Here is a 16030-nt window from a genome sequence, read left to right on the forward strand (position 1 = left end):
TATTTAGGTATCCTATGGTGATATGACGGTGTTTAACAACATAAAATTTATTGTTAGGGAAAAGAGAAGGTTTTTACTCTTGTTAACAGACCCATTTTGAATGGTACTTCAGTTAGTAATACGAGTATAACTCCTTGTGTAAGGATCCGTTTTAAGTAATTCAAGATGTTTTGGAAAGATATTTCATAGGGATATAACTTTCATGTAGCCTCTAAAACCCAGTTTAGCTTTTCTCTACTCGAAAAAGGGTGATGAAGTATGGGGGAGGTGCTGCCCAAATTTTGTTTTGGAAATCCTACACGGACTGTTGTTGGTATTTTGGGCATATCTTTCTGTACGAAATTGCTGTAGGGTGATTCGAAATTGTATACAACCCTAAGACACATGTATACAACTTTCATTATTCCAAAAATCCGGTTTCCCTCAATTACCCCTTCGAAACTAAGAGACAATACAAGACAGTAGGTTGTCTAGAATTCACGTTTTGATAGTTTTAGAGAGTTTTGGCCAATTTCGGGTAAGGTAAGGTCTTTAGTTTCAATTTGGAGGTTATGGTGTTGGTATGAAGTGTATTATATGTTGTGTAAGTGTCTTTAAATGTGAAAATATCATAGAAATGCTTGACGTTGGAAATAATCAAAAATGGAAGTCGTTATAGGTAAATTGTAGTCGAAATGAGGCATTGTGCATGTGGGATGCTTCTGCAGGTGTGTGGTGGTATGTTGTAGGGCCTAAAAATATTCTAAAAGAGGTTTGGGAGCTTTTGGTTGCAGCCACACGACCCTCCATTTCGTACGGTTAAAGGTTTTACAAAATAGAGCCTAGAAACTCTATTTTGGATATCGTAATTTTGAGCGAGTCGTTTGGAGTTTGTATTGTGTAATGTTGATGTGAATTGCTTGTATATATACTATAGGATGTTGTTTTGGGTTGTCTGTAGTTATTAGAGACATAATTAGAAATTCGGATAGGGCATGTTATAGAGGAGATGTTGCCCGAATTCCGTTAACTTCTTAACTAACTAATAGATTAGTCGAGACTAGTCGAGGAAGGCGAATAAGGAATTGGTTCCTATGGATAGTTGGTGACAGAATTAAAAGATGGAAAGTCGAAGATTATTGATACTAGTATTACCTTTATGTTAAATAGGATGTTGTTTTGGGTTGTCTGTAGTTATTAGAGACATAATTAGAAATTCGGATAGGGCATGCTATAGAGGAGATGTTGCCCGAATTCCGTTAACTTCTTAACTAACTAATAGATTAGTCGAGACTAGTCGAGGAAGGCGAATAAGGAATTGGTTCCTATGGATAGTTGGTGACAGAATTAAAAGATGGAAAGTCGAAGATTATTGATACTAGTATTACCTTTATGTTAAATAGGTTCAGAGGACGACGAGACAAGTCGGGTTCAAAGCAATCAATAAGAGGTATGCAAAGCTTTCTCTTGGCATGCTTTTGGCATAAGTATGTAAATCTATTCCTCCTTCTTTTGGCATGTCTTATATATAATTTATGAATGGTTTATACATATGAAACATGGGAATAGCTCCATTCGTGAAGCTCCTAGTACAGTTCATAATTCTTATCCACTTCGTGATGATAGAACTCCTGTAATAGTTGAGTTATTGCCTTTTTAGGATTCTATATGATAAAAGGTAATATATGTAGAGCCTATTACTTCATTATTTTAGGATGTCTTAACTATAAATGAAATGAGATATGATATGAGTGTAGAGGTAGTTCCAGTTGTAAGTTCCGAGTATAATTCGTGACTCGAGTTCACTCCTAAATGCTAAGGCTCTTAAGGTAGTTGAGCTATCAACCCGAGCCTTCTATATGTGAAGACATGATCCATGACTCTTAGTCATGTCTGAACGTAAAGTTCTCGAGTCTCTTATATGCTGAATATTACTTGAATGTATAAGCTCCTACTCCTAAGGTCTCTGCGATGACGAACGTCTCTTATTCTATGAGTTCTTTAGCCTTGACTGGACATACGTCTAATATTCCTAAGACTCCAGTAGTTATGACCCCTAACAATATTTCATAAGGTACTTAAGACGATTATTGCTCTGGTCTTCAAGTGACGGTTTACTTGGCTGTTTGATTGAGTCTTAGATGATGAGCCAAATTGCATATGGTTCCTCACTACTCTACTCATGCATGCTGTCAATATATCTCCCACCGAGTCCCATGAAGGGCCGGTCATGACCGAGTCCCATAAAGGGACGGGTATGATATATAATGAGATGATGAGGGTACCGAGTTCCATGAAGGGCCGGGTATGACCGAGTCCCATGAAAGGTCGAGTACGATATAGATGCACATTAGTCTCTTGACCGAGTCCCTCGCTAAAGGGACGGATACGATAGATAGGCATGCATATGAAAGCACAATGATGTATTTGTAATTTATAAGATGATACCGTATACGATTGTACAATGTTGTATATGAAGATATGGTGACACCGAGTACCACAGCGGGCCGGGTACGGTATATGAGGATGATGTACATACCCTCATGTTATAAGGTGCAGGTATAGTGTTGTACTAACTGTTACACTTGTGTCCTGCATCCTTACTTCAGTTGTTGTCTTAATTATGATGTTTTATGCTTTATATACTCAGTACATATATTGTACTGACCCCCTTTCTTTGGGGGGCTGCGTTTCATGCCCGCAGGTACAGGTACACGTATTAGGAATCTGTTAGCTTAAGATTTCCACTCAGCTATGTTTGAAGTGCTCCACTATTCTAGAGCCTAGCTTTTGGTGCTTATATTTTAAATTACATATTGGTTTATTCAGGGGTACGGTGGGGGCCCTGTCCTGCCATATGATATCGTTACTATTCTTAGAGATCTGTAAACATATATAAGTAGGTTGTTTATGATTTTATTTTGGTTGTGCCTATACGACATGTTTTAAATATTTTTACATTATGGAAGCGTTGTCGGCTTACGTGCCCTTTCATGGTACGATACGAATGAAAGAGGCTACATGTACATAAAAAAGTTTTAACTCAGTGTGGTTTTTGTGAGTAGTATCTCCTGTTCATAGTTCGATTTGACTACAGTTGATAGGTATGCGTACGGGGGTCCAGGTTGGACCCCAGTCACGGCCCACGGGATTGGGTCATGACATTAACCCTCTATCCTATGCTGGCTATGTAGTTCATAGGATTTGAGTTGTAACTATACTCTTAGCGAAATCGGTGTTCAATACTCCTCCCAAGATTCAATATGCTCATAACTCAAATCAATCAATTTATACAAGTCATTCCACTAGTCACTTTATACTAATCAACTCAATCATCATCTAAACCATCACTTCTTTCGGTTAGACATTCCTTTCAAGACTCATTCATGACTCGTTAGGACTTTAAGTCAACAATCGTTAATGTTTTCATTTAAGACATTCTTTCAAACTCAATCAATGTGGTAGATATTAAATGTAATTCTAATTAGGGCTCATGTGAATGAAGACACGAACACATACCTCAATTTATCAATTTAGTAACACTATCTAGACATGACCAATTAGGTACAATTAAGGACATATTAGAATCATAATAATTCAAGAAATGCAAATCATAGAAACACTAAAGAATCCTATCGAGACTCAATTCGACTCAAAAGAAAGATGTAGGGCACGTGGATGAACTTAAACTCTAGCTTAAACTCAAAGGGATTGCTCGAAGACCTTAAACTCTAGCTTTCTTTCTTTTCTCTAATTATTTCTCTCAAGAAGATACAAGTGTGAATGAGAGAAAAACCCTATTGGGTATGTGAAAAGATTGATTATTAGGTCCTTAAATGTGCAGGGTTTAGTTTGAAAAAGATGGGAAAAGACCAGAATAGCCTTTATTAAAATCTGACTCGGGCACCTTCACAAACGACCACCACGGTCTGTGAACCTCACCACAGACCGTGGTGAAGCTCGTGGTCCTGGAATTTGATCATGCTAAGGGGGTGGATTCACGGACCTTACCACGGGCTGTAAAGAACAATATGGTCTGTGAGCTTCACTAGTGGTCGCCCCCAGGCTTAAGAGCTTTGGTGGTTAGCTGTATAGAAGGGACTATGGTCTGTGGTTCTTGCCATGAACTGTGTACCTTTTCATGAACTTCTCCCCAACTTCCAGGCGTGCATACGCCCATCCTCCATGGGGTCATGAAAATGAATATGACCCATTTTGGGATCTGTGATCCCTTCCTGGTGAGATTCTCAGATTATTTCAGAGTTAGTTTAAGCTAAGGGCTTCTGGGGTGTTACAATATACTACTCTCTCCATACCCCATTTATGAGATTACACTAGATATATAGTTGTTGATTATATAAATCATACTTATCTAGCTTATATTCGCATCAAGGATCAAAACTACACGTTTGAATTAATGAAGTTTAAATATGTGACATATCATCATATTGATGTACCATGAAATTATGGTACTTGTAATGTTTTAAACGTAAGATTTTGCATGTATTTTAACCATTTGTTAGTAGATTTGATTAGGTTTTGCCTTTGATTTTTAGGAAAATAGGTTTCGACAGCGAAGAATGATAAGGCCATGTTGCAGCAGAAAGTAGGCCTTCTATGAGTCAGCCGATGAGTTGTAGGTGGCATTCATAGATGAGAGTTATAATGTTGAGGACAAATCTATATCTAAGAGGGACAACTAGAAACTGTAGGACAAAGTCGTAGAAGCTGATCAGAGAAGTAAGCCTCAATACTTGGCCTACGAGTGAGATGGACGGACCGTGCATTGATCTACGGACAGTAGGTACCGTGAATAGAAAAGATACTATAGCCTGACTTGAAAGATGCTTCCATGAAAGAAATCCACGACCCATAGGACGAGTGATGATCTGTAGGACCTACTTTTTTTTATCTAGATTTTATTTATTTAGGATTAGATGTCTCTAAATATACTTTTGGATTTTGTTTATCATGTTACACACGTTTTTTTTGAGTTTGAGGATTTAGAAAAAAACTACATTTTTTTAATTCTTGAATTCGTGGGATTGTGATTACTTTTATTCATCGAATTTTAGCTTTGCAATTAAATTTAAGATTTATGAATTTTATATCCATTTTTCTAAATGCATAATTTATTTTAACCAAATTATTGTGAATTGTGATAAACTAATTATGAGTAGCTAATTCCACAATAATGGTCGTGGGAACCATAAAGAATTAACAAAGTAGACTTAATAAATAGTAATTCTTGAATAGTGTGCATACATGCACTATTTTTCCTTTGCTTTGATTTCTTTTTAATGGTTGGAAATGTTAGAACTCACCTTATTCTTACTTGCCGGACCAAGGAGGTAAGAATGGAAAAAATGAATTATAGAAGGGAGATTTGAGGCTATCAACTCTCATCTTAAAGCTCGAACAGACTAAGGGATAGTTAGTTTGGGATCACTAGTAAGGGTTAGTATATCATACACTCATAGACTAACCAAGTTGTGTGTTGATAACAACTTATTTAGGGGACCAACCACTTAGGTAAAATTAACTTACAGATCTTACATTTTATACACTAGACAGAGATTACTAATATAAAATTCTACTGAGTTAAGGATTCTTAAGGAACACATGCACCCTATTTTTGTCTTTTATTTAATTTAAATTTATTAATCTGTTACTTTGATACTTGTTACTTTTGATCGATACAATAAATTACTTTTACATACCCCCCCCCCCCTTTTATTAAAATAATACAACTAAGAGTGCGAATAATATAATTAAACAAAGTCTAAACCTCATTCCTCGTGGGATTGACCCTAACTTTGTAAGGTTATTCATTTGAATAACGACCTCTTTATTCTTCTTCTAGAGGTGTAATTAGGGCGTATAAAATTTTGGCGTCGCTGTTGGGGAATATGTCTTTTAGATTAGATTAATTGTGTTATTTAACTAGTAGTCATTATTTCCTAATTTATATTTTTTTCTCTTTGATCGTGCTTAAATAGGTTGAGTTCTAGTGCATGCCAAATATGTGGAGTCAAGGTAGACCCCTAATTCCATTTAATCCTGAAATTCAAAGATCTCAAAGGATAATTGACAACAATATTGGTCACAAAGCTGAAGAAGTCACAACACAACTCATAATGGAAGAAGAGGATGATCACCAAAATCTTCTCCAACATCCACCGCATAATGTTCATAACAACCACTAATAGAGAGAGATCGTCCTCTCCTAGACAGAGACCTGAGTTCGGTAGTTGGAACAACTATGGGTAAATCATGAGTCTGTTGGGACTAGTGGTTTGATTCAGATGCTTAACAATAAAGAATTGTTTGCAGGCTTGTCGTCTAAAGATCTATACTCTCATCTGAAAATTTTTTGAAAGAATATTTCACTGAAAGAACTAGATGATTTAAGCAAAAGCATTCCTTTTAAATGGTTTGAGTTTTCATATGATTTGAGTTTTGACATTTAAATACTATATGCATTGATTGAGTCTTAAAGCATAATTTGTGAATATCTTGAATGAGAATGAGTTGAGTTTTAATCTAAGTATTGTGAGTATAAATGATTGTTTTGAGATAGAGTTTTTATGGGATATGAATGCATTTAAAAGCATATTTTAAATAAAAGAGTTGATGATTCAATTGATAAGAGTCCAATCTGACTATATGAGATGATTTGTATAATTCAATTTGATTTGAGTCTTATGAACATATTGAGTTTTCGTAGGAGTATCGAGTACCGAATTGAGTGAGAGTAAGTAACAACTCAAACTCAACATACTACATAGCCAGAGTAGGAGAGGATTGAACTATAAAATCGAATGTTTTCCTTTTGTCCCAAAAGAGGACTTAATTTGATTGATTGTGGATCCAAGATTGGTTCATTCGTCCCTTACCATGACAAAGTATTGGACGAACGTGGAAACGATGTTGGCTCATTGTACATCACCGGCTCATAGGTTATGCCGAAAATCCCAAATTAGAATGCATGGAGTGATTGGTCAAACGCATATCTTTGAGTCTACTACCATAAGCATTGTTATTTTTAAACTTGCATAATTATTGAGTTGAGTCATATTATCTTCAAAGTTGAGTTTCTTGAGTTGAGTGGATTGATGTTGAGTCTAGTGATCATATTTTCTTTTCCAGCTATATTACATATACATACATTTCATGTACTGAAGTCATTTGGCCTGCATTATTTCATGATGTAGATACAGGCACTAGGAATCATCAATAGGTGCTTCGTTATGGATATTTCCATTCTTGATAGTGGTGAGATCTTCTTACTTTCAGAGGAATTGCATATATTTAAATCATTACTTATGAGTAGTTTCTTTTGAGGTAGCTGTGGGCTTGTCTCGGCACCTTGACAGATGATAGAAGCTTTATAAACTTACATTGTGTAGATTGGAGTTGATGTCTCATTTGAGTCTATTTTGAAAAGTATATTTTAATGAGATGAGATTTACTTATATAATATTGTTATTTAAAATATTTTTTCTTTCGAGTTATATTAAGTCTTTCTATGATGTGACTGAATAAGTAATTGGACCAAGTGGTTTGCTTGGGACCAGCAATGGTCTCCGAGTGCTGGCCACGCCTAGGGTACCCTCTTAGGGTGTGACATATTCATTGTCATTACCCGACTAGGTCTTAGTCGTAATACAATGATCGAAACCCGAAAGGGGCCCCAAACAAGACTCTTGATATATCATAAAGCATAAATAAGGTAAAGTAAGTGTGGAAAACATCATAAGAAGAGTCTAAACATGATCATTGAGAGAACAGTAACTTGATTACAAAGACTCCATGACATAGGTACAAAAAATGCCTCTACTGTATGAGAATGGCGGGGGCTAAGAAATGTCTCTAGCTCACCCTCAACATGAAAGAAATATAACAAAGTCTTTGAAATGAAAAAAAATCAACTCATAATTAGTCTCCGATGGATGAGGACTCACCAAAACTTCTTCGAAATAAGCTCTACTAGCTACGCATGGGAATATGATCCTCAACCACTACATTAGAAAATAATGTAGGCAATAATAAGCGTTAGTAATTTTTAATGTACTAATTATGAGGGCATGATATGTAACATAAATCATAGGATGCAATGATAAAATAAAATACATGGTAAGAAGTGATAAAATACATGGTAAATCATAGGATGCATCATAACCCGAGAAGTATGGGTGTGGTGCAGGCCCTGTAGATGGGTCTACAGGAGTGGCCACCATGGATCCCACCATGTTCTGTGAAGAGCCACACGGCTCGTGGTGGTCTATCGTGATCCTTGCCTTGGGATCATTATTTGAGGCCTCAAGGGAGGCGTCACCACGGAGGGTTTCACGGTCCATGGTGCTCACCACGGTTTGTGGTGCCCCATCATAGACCTCACACTGCAGGACTAAACCTTAGGGTAACCACCAAGGTGGCTCAACATGAGGCGTGGTGCTCACCATGGTCCGTGATGGCCTTCATAGTCATCACCAAGTGCCAAAATTGCATCTTTTTAGAAATTTCATGTTTTGATCCTCATTTTTCTACCTTCTAAATTTTGGGGTGTTACATTCATTTATGCACTCAGTAGAAGACTCAGTATGTATTTAAAAGATATTCTAATTGGCTAATCAACTCAACAATAAAAATAAATATAATGCATTTTAAAATCAACCCAACTCAACTTCCATTCAAAGAATAGTTTGCAAACCAAAACAATGACTCAACTTCATCACTATCCGTCTATGAAGCCTCTATCACTATCCAAAAGGTGAAAATGAAAAGTGCATGGATACCCTAAATAAAATACCAAAAGAAAATGAAATAATCATGATTCCTCCGAAGGTAAGAAGGTCTCACCACAGTCAGGAAAAAAAGATAGATCTTCAAAGAAATGCCTGTTGATGATCTTTAGAACTTGTATTAGCATCATAAAAGGATGCAGGCTAAAAGGCATCAGTATATGGAATGTACGATTATGTAAAAGGACATAAAGGAGAGACATTCAACAACACTTACCTCCATCTCAACAATCGACTCAAGGGACTCACTCAAAAGATATGCAAGTTTAGAATTTTACAATACTTTTCAAAATCGACTCAGTCATATACAACCTGAATCAAACAACCCTATCATGCAAGATCATATCCTAATTGGTACTTTATCTAACCGACAACCATCACCTATGAGTCGGTGATGTACAATGAAGCAGTGTCGTTGCCATACCCGCCAAATACTTTGCAAGAGTAAGGGATGAATCTCTATTATTGGATACACAATCAATTAAAATCCATGGTTTTTGGTCTTAAGAGGATCACTATCTACGTAGTTCATGGAATTTGAGTTATAACTATACTCTTGCCCAAATCGGTGTTTAATACTCCTCCCAAGACTTAATATGCTCATAACTCAAATCAATCAGTTTATAAAAGTCATTTCATCTAGTCATTTTGGACTCTAATCAACTCAATCATAGTCTAAATCATCACTTCTTTTAGTTATACATTCCCTTCAAGACTCATTCATGACTCCAATTCAACAATCATTAATGCATTCGTTTAAGACATGCTTTCAAACTCAATCAATGTGGAAGATATTAAATATAATTCAAATTAGGGTTCATGTGAATGAAGAGACAAACACATACCTCAATTTATCAATTTAGTAACACTATCTAGATATGACCAATTAGGTACAATTAAGGACTCATTAGAATTATAATAATTCAAGAATTGCAAATCATAGAAACACTAAAAACTCTTATCGAGACTCAATTCGACTCAGAAAGAAAGATGTAGGGAACGTGGATGAACTTATTCCAACTTTCTAATAGCCTTACATACCTAGAAAATCGAAGAAACCATCAAAATTCGAAGGGATTTCTCAAAGACCATGAACCCTAGCTTTCTTTCTTTTCTCTAATTACTTCTCTCAAGAAGATACAAGTGTGAATGAGAGAAAAACCCTATTGGGTACGTAAAAATATTAATTTTTGGGCCCCTACATGTGGAGGGTTCAGTTGGAAAAATATGAAAAAAACCAGAATGCCCTTCATTAAAATATGACTCGGGCACCTTCACGGACGGCCACCACGGTCTGTGAACCTCACTATGGACCGTGGTGAAGATCGTGGTCCTGGACTTGGATCATGCTAAAGGGGGTAGCTTCACGGATCCTACCAAGGACTTTAGGGGTGTTACTATATACTATCCTCTCCATACTCCATTTATGAGATTATACTATATATATAGTTCTTGATTAATTAAATAAGACTTATCTAACTTATATTAGCATCAAGGATCAGAACTACACATTTGAATTAATGAAGTTTAAATATGTGACATATCATCATATTGATGTACCATGAATTTACGATACTTGTAATGTTTTAAACATATGATTTTGCATGTCATTTAACCATTTATTAGTAGATTTGATTAGGTTTTACCTTTTATTTTCGAGAAAATAATTTTCAGCAGGGAAGAATGATAGGGCAGTGTTGCAGATGAAAGTTGGTCTTCTACGAATCAGCGTACGCGTTGTAGGTGGCATTCGTATATGGGAATGATAATGTTGAGGACAAGTCTATAGCTACGAGGGACAACTACAAGCTGTAGGAAAAAGCCATAGAAGATGATCAGAGAAGGAATCCTCAATACTTGGCCTACGAGTAAGTTGGACGGACTGTGCATTGGTCTTTGACTAGTAGGTCCCGTCCTTAGAAAAGATACTGAAGCCTGACTTGAAAGCTACTTCCATGAAGGAACTCATTGACCCATAGGACGAGTGATGACGCATAGGACCTACTTTCTTTTTTGCTAGATTTTATTTACTTAGGATTAGATGTCTCTAAATATACTTTTCAATTTTATTTATCATGTTACACACATTTTTTGAGTTTAAGCATTTTGGACAAACAACTTTTTTTTAATTCTTGAATTCGTGGGATTGTGATTATACTTTTGTTCATCGAATTTTAGCTTTGCAATTCAATTTAAGATTTTGGAATTTCAAATCCATTCTTGTAAGTGTAGAATTTATTTTAACCAAATTATTGTGAATTGTGATCAACTAATTATGAGTAGCTAATTCCACAACTATGGTTGGGACCCATAAAGAATTAACAAAGTAGATTTAATAAATAGTAATTCCTAAATATTGTGCATGCATGTATTTTCTTTCCTTTGCTTTGATTGTTTTTTAATGGTTGGAAATGTTAGAACTCACCTTATTCTTACTTGTCGGACCAAGAAGGTAAGAATGGGGGAAAATGAATTATACAAGGGAGATTTGAGGCTATCAACCCCCATCTTATAACTCGAATGGACTAAGGGATTGTTAATTTGGGATCACTGGTAAGGTTTGGTATATCATACACCCGTAGACTGACCAAGTTGCGTGGTGATAATTACATATTTAGGGGACCAACCACTTAGGTGAAATCAACTTACTGATCTTGCATGTTACACTCTAGACAGAGATTACTAATATAAAATTCTACTGAGGTAAGGATTCTTAGGGAACACATATACCCTAGTTTTCTATTTTATTGAGTTTAAATTCATTAATATATTACTTTGATACTTTTTCCTTTTGATCGACACAAAAAATTACTTTTACATAAAAACCCTCATTTTTATTAAAATAATTTGACTTAGAGTGCGAATAATATAATTAAACTAAGTCTAAACCTCATTCCTCATGGGATAGGCCCTAACTTTGTTAGGTTCTTCATTTGAATAACAACCTCTTTATACTTCTTCTAGAGGTGTAATTTGGGCGTACAAAATTTAGGCGTCGTTATCGGAGAATGAGGCCTTTAGATTAGATTAATTGTGTTATTTAACTAGTAGTCATTATTTTCTTATTTATGTTTTCTTTTCTCTTTGATTATGCTTAAATAGGTTGAGTTCTAGTGCATACCAAATACGTGGAGTCAAGGCAGACCGCTCATTCCATTTAATCTCAAAATTTAAAAAGCTCAAAGGATAATTGATAACAACCTTGGTCACAAAGTAGAAGAAGTCATAAAATAGCTCATAATGGAAGAAGAGGATGCTCACCAAAATCTTCCCCAGCATCCACCGCATAATGTTCATAACAACCAACTAATAGCGAGAGATCATCCTCCACCTAGATAGAGACCTGAGTTCAGTCTTTGAAACAACTATGGGTCAATCATGAGTCCATTGGGACTACGGGAGCCACTGTTTTACCTTCATTGCCTCTTAGAGAAAAGTTCAATGTTTCTAGTGGTTTGATTCAAATGCTCAATAATAGAGGATTCTTTGAAGTCTTGCCATCTGAAGATCCACTCACTCATCTGAATAATGTGGTGTATACCTACAAGAGTAGTGTTGGTAACCCATATTTACAAGTTTGAAGACATGATTACCAAGATGATGACAAAATATGACTCTAGTGAGAAAAATCTCAAAGAGATATGTAATGGTCTTTCATGTATGAATCATAAAGTAGAGTCACATGGTACTTTCATCAAACACATTGAGCAACAATTGGATCAGATTTACTCGTCCTTGAATCCATACCAAAATGGAACACTCCTAATAAATACAGTCTAGAATCCTAAAAAGGACAAGCAATGCATCATATTAACCACCCAAAGTGTTGCCCAAATAGCAGATCCATCAATACAAGTAATTATGGATGATGCACATGACTCTGCTTCTATCAGGGATGAGAGAGCGATCAAATCAGAAGAGAAAGTTAAGGGTGAGAAGTTGAGAAACAAACCGCCTCAAAAGGAGGATAAAAACCTCAATGTGGTGGTTGACAAAGAGAAAGATACCACTCCAAATCCAATTCCCACGTCGCGGCTTCCTCCACTGTCCCCATAAAGATTGAAAAAGAAAGTTGAAGGTGGAAAATTTCACAAGCTTATCTCCATGTTGAAACAAATATCAGTTAATGCTCCTCTAATTGAAGCATTGGAACAGATTCCTAGATATGCGAAGTTTATAAAGGACCTTGTTACAAACAAGAGAATAGTGAGTTTCAAACCTACTGAAAACATGCATCATTATAGTACAATAGCCACTCGTTCACTCGTGCAAAAAAAAAGAGGATCCTGAAGTGTTCACTATACCATGTACTATTGAAGTATTTAACTTCGCTAAAGCTGTGTGTGATTTGGGTGCTACCATTAATCTGATGCCGATAGCAGTATTTTGACAGTTAAGCTTGGGAGACCCTAAAACGATGTCAATGCGGCTACTTATGACAGATTGTACCATGAAAAAGCCCGTAGGCATTCTTTATGATGTTCTGGTAAAGGTTGAATCATTTATATTCTCAACAGATTTTGTTATTCCTAACTACAAGGTTGAATTTATGGTTTCTATCATTATGGGAAGACCATTCTTACCCACTGGACATGCTCTGGTTGATATAGAGACTGAAAAACTAAACTTTAGATTCAATAATAAAAAGGTGATTTTTATTGTATATCAGTCAATGAAGCATTATAATAATTTGTGAGTAGTTTTAGTGATTGATCTTATTGATGAAGTACAACCTGAAACACCTATGCAAGAATTCATAAAGAAAGAGATCATCAAGTGGCTAAATTCTAGAGTAGTTTATCGATTGCTGAAAGTAAATGGGTAAGTCCTCTACAATGCATGCCTAAGAAGGGAGGAATTATTGTGGTGACGAATGCAAATAATGAGCTCATTCCGATGAAGCAAATCACTGATTTGATAATATGCTTGATCTATCGCGAATTGAATGGGTGGATAGAGAAAGATCACTTCTTAATGTCGTTCATGGATCAGATATTAGACCGTCATGCTGGTAAATGATGGTACTATTTTCTTGATGGTTATTCAGGCTATAATCAGATATCAATCACACCCAAAGACCAAGAGAAAACTACTTTCACTTCCCTGTATGGGACATTCTCTTTCAAAAGGATGCCATTCGGATTGTGTAATGCACCGATGATTTTTTGATATTGCATAATATCCATATTTTTAGACATGGTAGAGGACATGATTGAAGTTTTCATGGTTGATTTTTTTGTGCTTAGTGACTTGTTCGATGATTTCTTGGCTTATCTAGGTATACTAAATAGGTGTGAAGAATGTAGTCTCGTGCTCAACTGGGAGAAATGTCACTTCATGGAAAAAGAAGGCGTAGTCCTTGGCCATAAGATCTCTAATAAAGGCATCAAAGTTGATCGAGCAAAGATTGAGGTGATTTAAAAGTTGCTCCCTCCTTCTCCGTAAAGGATGTTGGAAGATTTTTGGGACATATTGGCTTTTATCACAGATTCATCAAAGACTTCTCCAAGATAAAACACCATTATACAAACTACTTGAGAAGGAGATGAATTTTATTTTTGATGAGGCCTGTCTGAAGGAATTTCAATAGTTGAAAGAGAAGCTGATTTCAGCACCCATCATCATCTCACCAGATTGGGAACAACCGTTTGAAGTTATATATGATGCGAGTGGGGTTGAATTTGGAATAGTGTTAGGGAAGAGGTGTGAGAAGATTCTTCATCTTATATACTATGCTATAAAATCCCTAAATGCTTCTCAAAGGAACTACACAATGACCGTACATGAATTGCTTGTCGTGGTCTTCAAATTCGAAAAGTTTAGATCCTACTTCCTTGACACCAAAGTCATTGTACACATTGATTATACAACATTGAGATACCTTATGTAAAAGAAGGATGCAAATCCAAGACTAATTAGTTAGGTGATACTTTTGCAAGATTTAGACTTCGAAGTTAGAGAAAAAAAAGGTTTAAAATTTAGGTTGCCGATCACTTGTCAAGACTAGAAGAATAGGCAATGCTGAAGTTAGAAGATGGGGTTTTGATAGATGAAACTTTCCCAGATGAGCATATTTTGGTGGCATCACATGATTTAATTCCATGGTTTGCAAAAGGTTCTAATTACTTGATGAGTGATGTGGTGCCTTCAGATTTGTCTGTTCACCAATGTCAAAAGTTTCTGTTTGATTTGAAGAAGTTTTTCTAGGAAGAACCATATTTGTTCTGTGTTTGTGTTGATGGGATTATTTGTTGCTACATACTTGAGGTCGAGATGATGAGTATTTTGGAAGCATGTCATTCATCGCATGTTGGAGGTTATCATAGTGGTATCCAGACAGCTTACAACATATTCCAATGTGGGTACTATTGGGCACCCATTCATAAATATGCTCATGATTTCTCCAAATCATGGAATTATTATCAAAGAGAAAGAGGTACTTCTAGGAAACATGAACTCCCACTCACTCCTATTCTAGTGATTGAATTGATCGATGTGTAGGGTATTGACGTTATAGGGCCTTTTAAGCATTCTAATGGGATGAAGTACATAGTTATTGTTGTTAACTATGTGTCTAACTGGGTGGAAGTTGTAGCGCTTTCTAACTATGGAGGAAAGAGTGTAACTGCATTTATCAAATAAAATATTTTTTTCAGATTTGGTATACCAAGGAAAATTATCAGCGATGAAGGTTCCTACTATTATAATATATTGTTCAAAGCATTGCTGAAAAGCATAGGGTTTGACATAGTGTGGAAAATCCTTTCCATCGATAGACTAGTGGGCAAGTCGAAGTTTCAAACCGCGAGATCAAGCAAATCCCGGCAAAAATGGTGAATGTGAATAAAATGAATTGGTCGAGAAAGCTTGATGACACCTTATGAGCATATTGCACTACATTCAACACTCCTATAGGTATGTTACCTTATCAACTTGTGTTTGGAAAGTCTTGTCATCTACAATTTGATTGGAGCACATGCCATGTGGGAGCTAAAAAAGCTGAATCTAGATTGGGATGCCGCGTCAAAACAAGGATGCATCAACTTATTGAGCTCACTACAAGAAAAATAGCTATTAGCAAAGAGAAATATGGTCCCTAAAAGGTTGATTCTGGTCTCTAAAAGTCAATAGCGACCACAAACATCTGGCCGTTGCCCGTCCTAATATTTCTTCTGGTCCCTAAAACGTCTTTAGGGACCAAATATCTGGTCGTTAAATTATTGTTTGGTTCCACTTTTATGATATTT

Source organism: Solanum dulcamara, chromosome 1, assembly GCF_947179165.1.
Source record: "Solanum dulcamara chromosome 1, daSolDulc1.2, whole genome shotgun sequence".
NCBI lineage: Eukaryota > Viridiplantae > Streptophyta > Magnoliopsida > Solanales > Solanaceae > Solanum > Solanum dulcamara.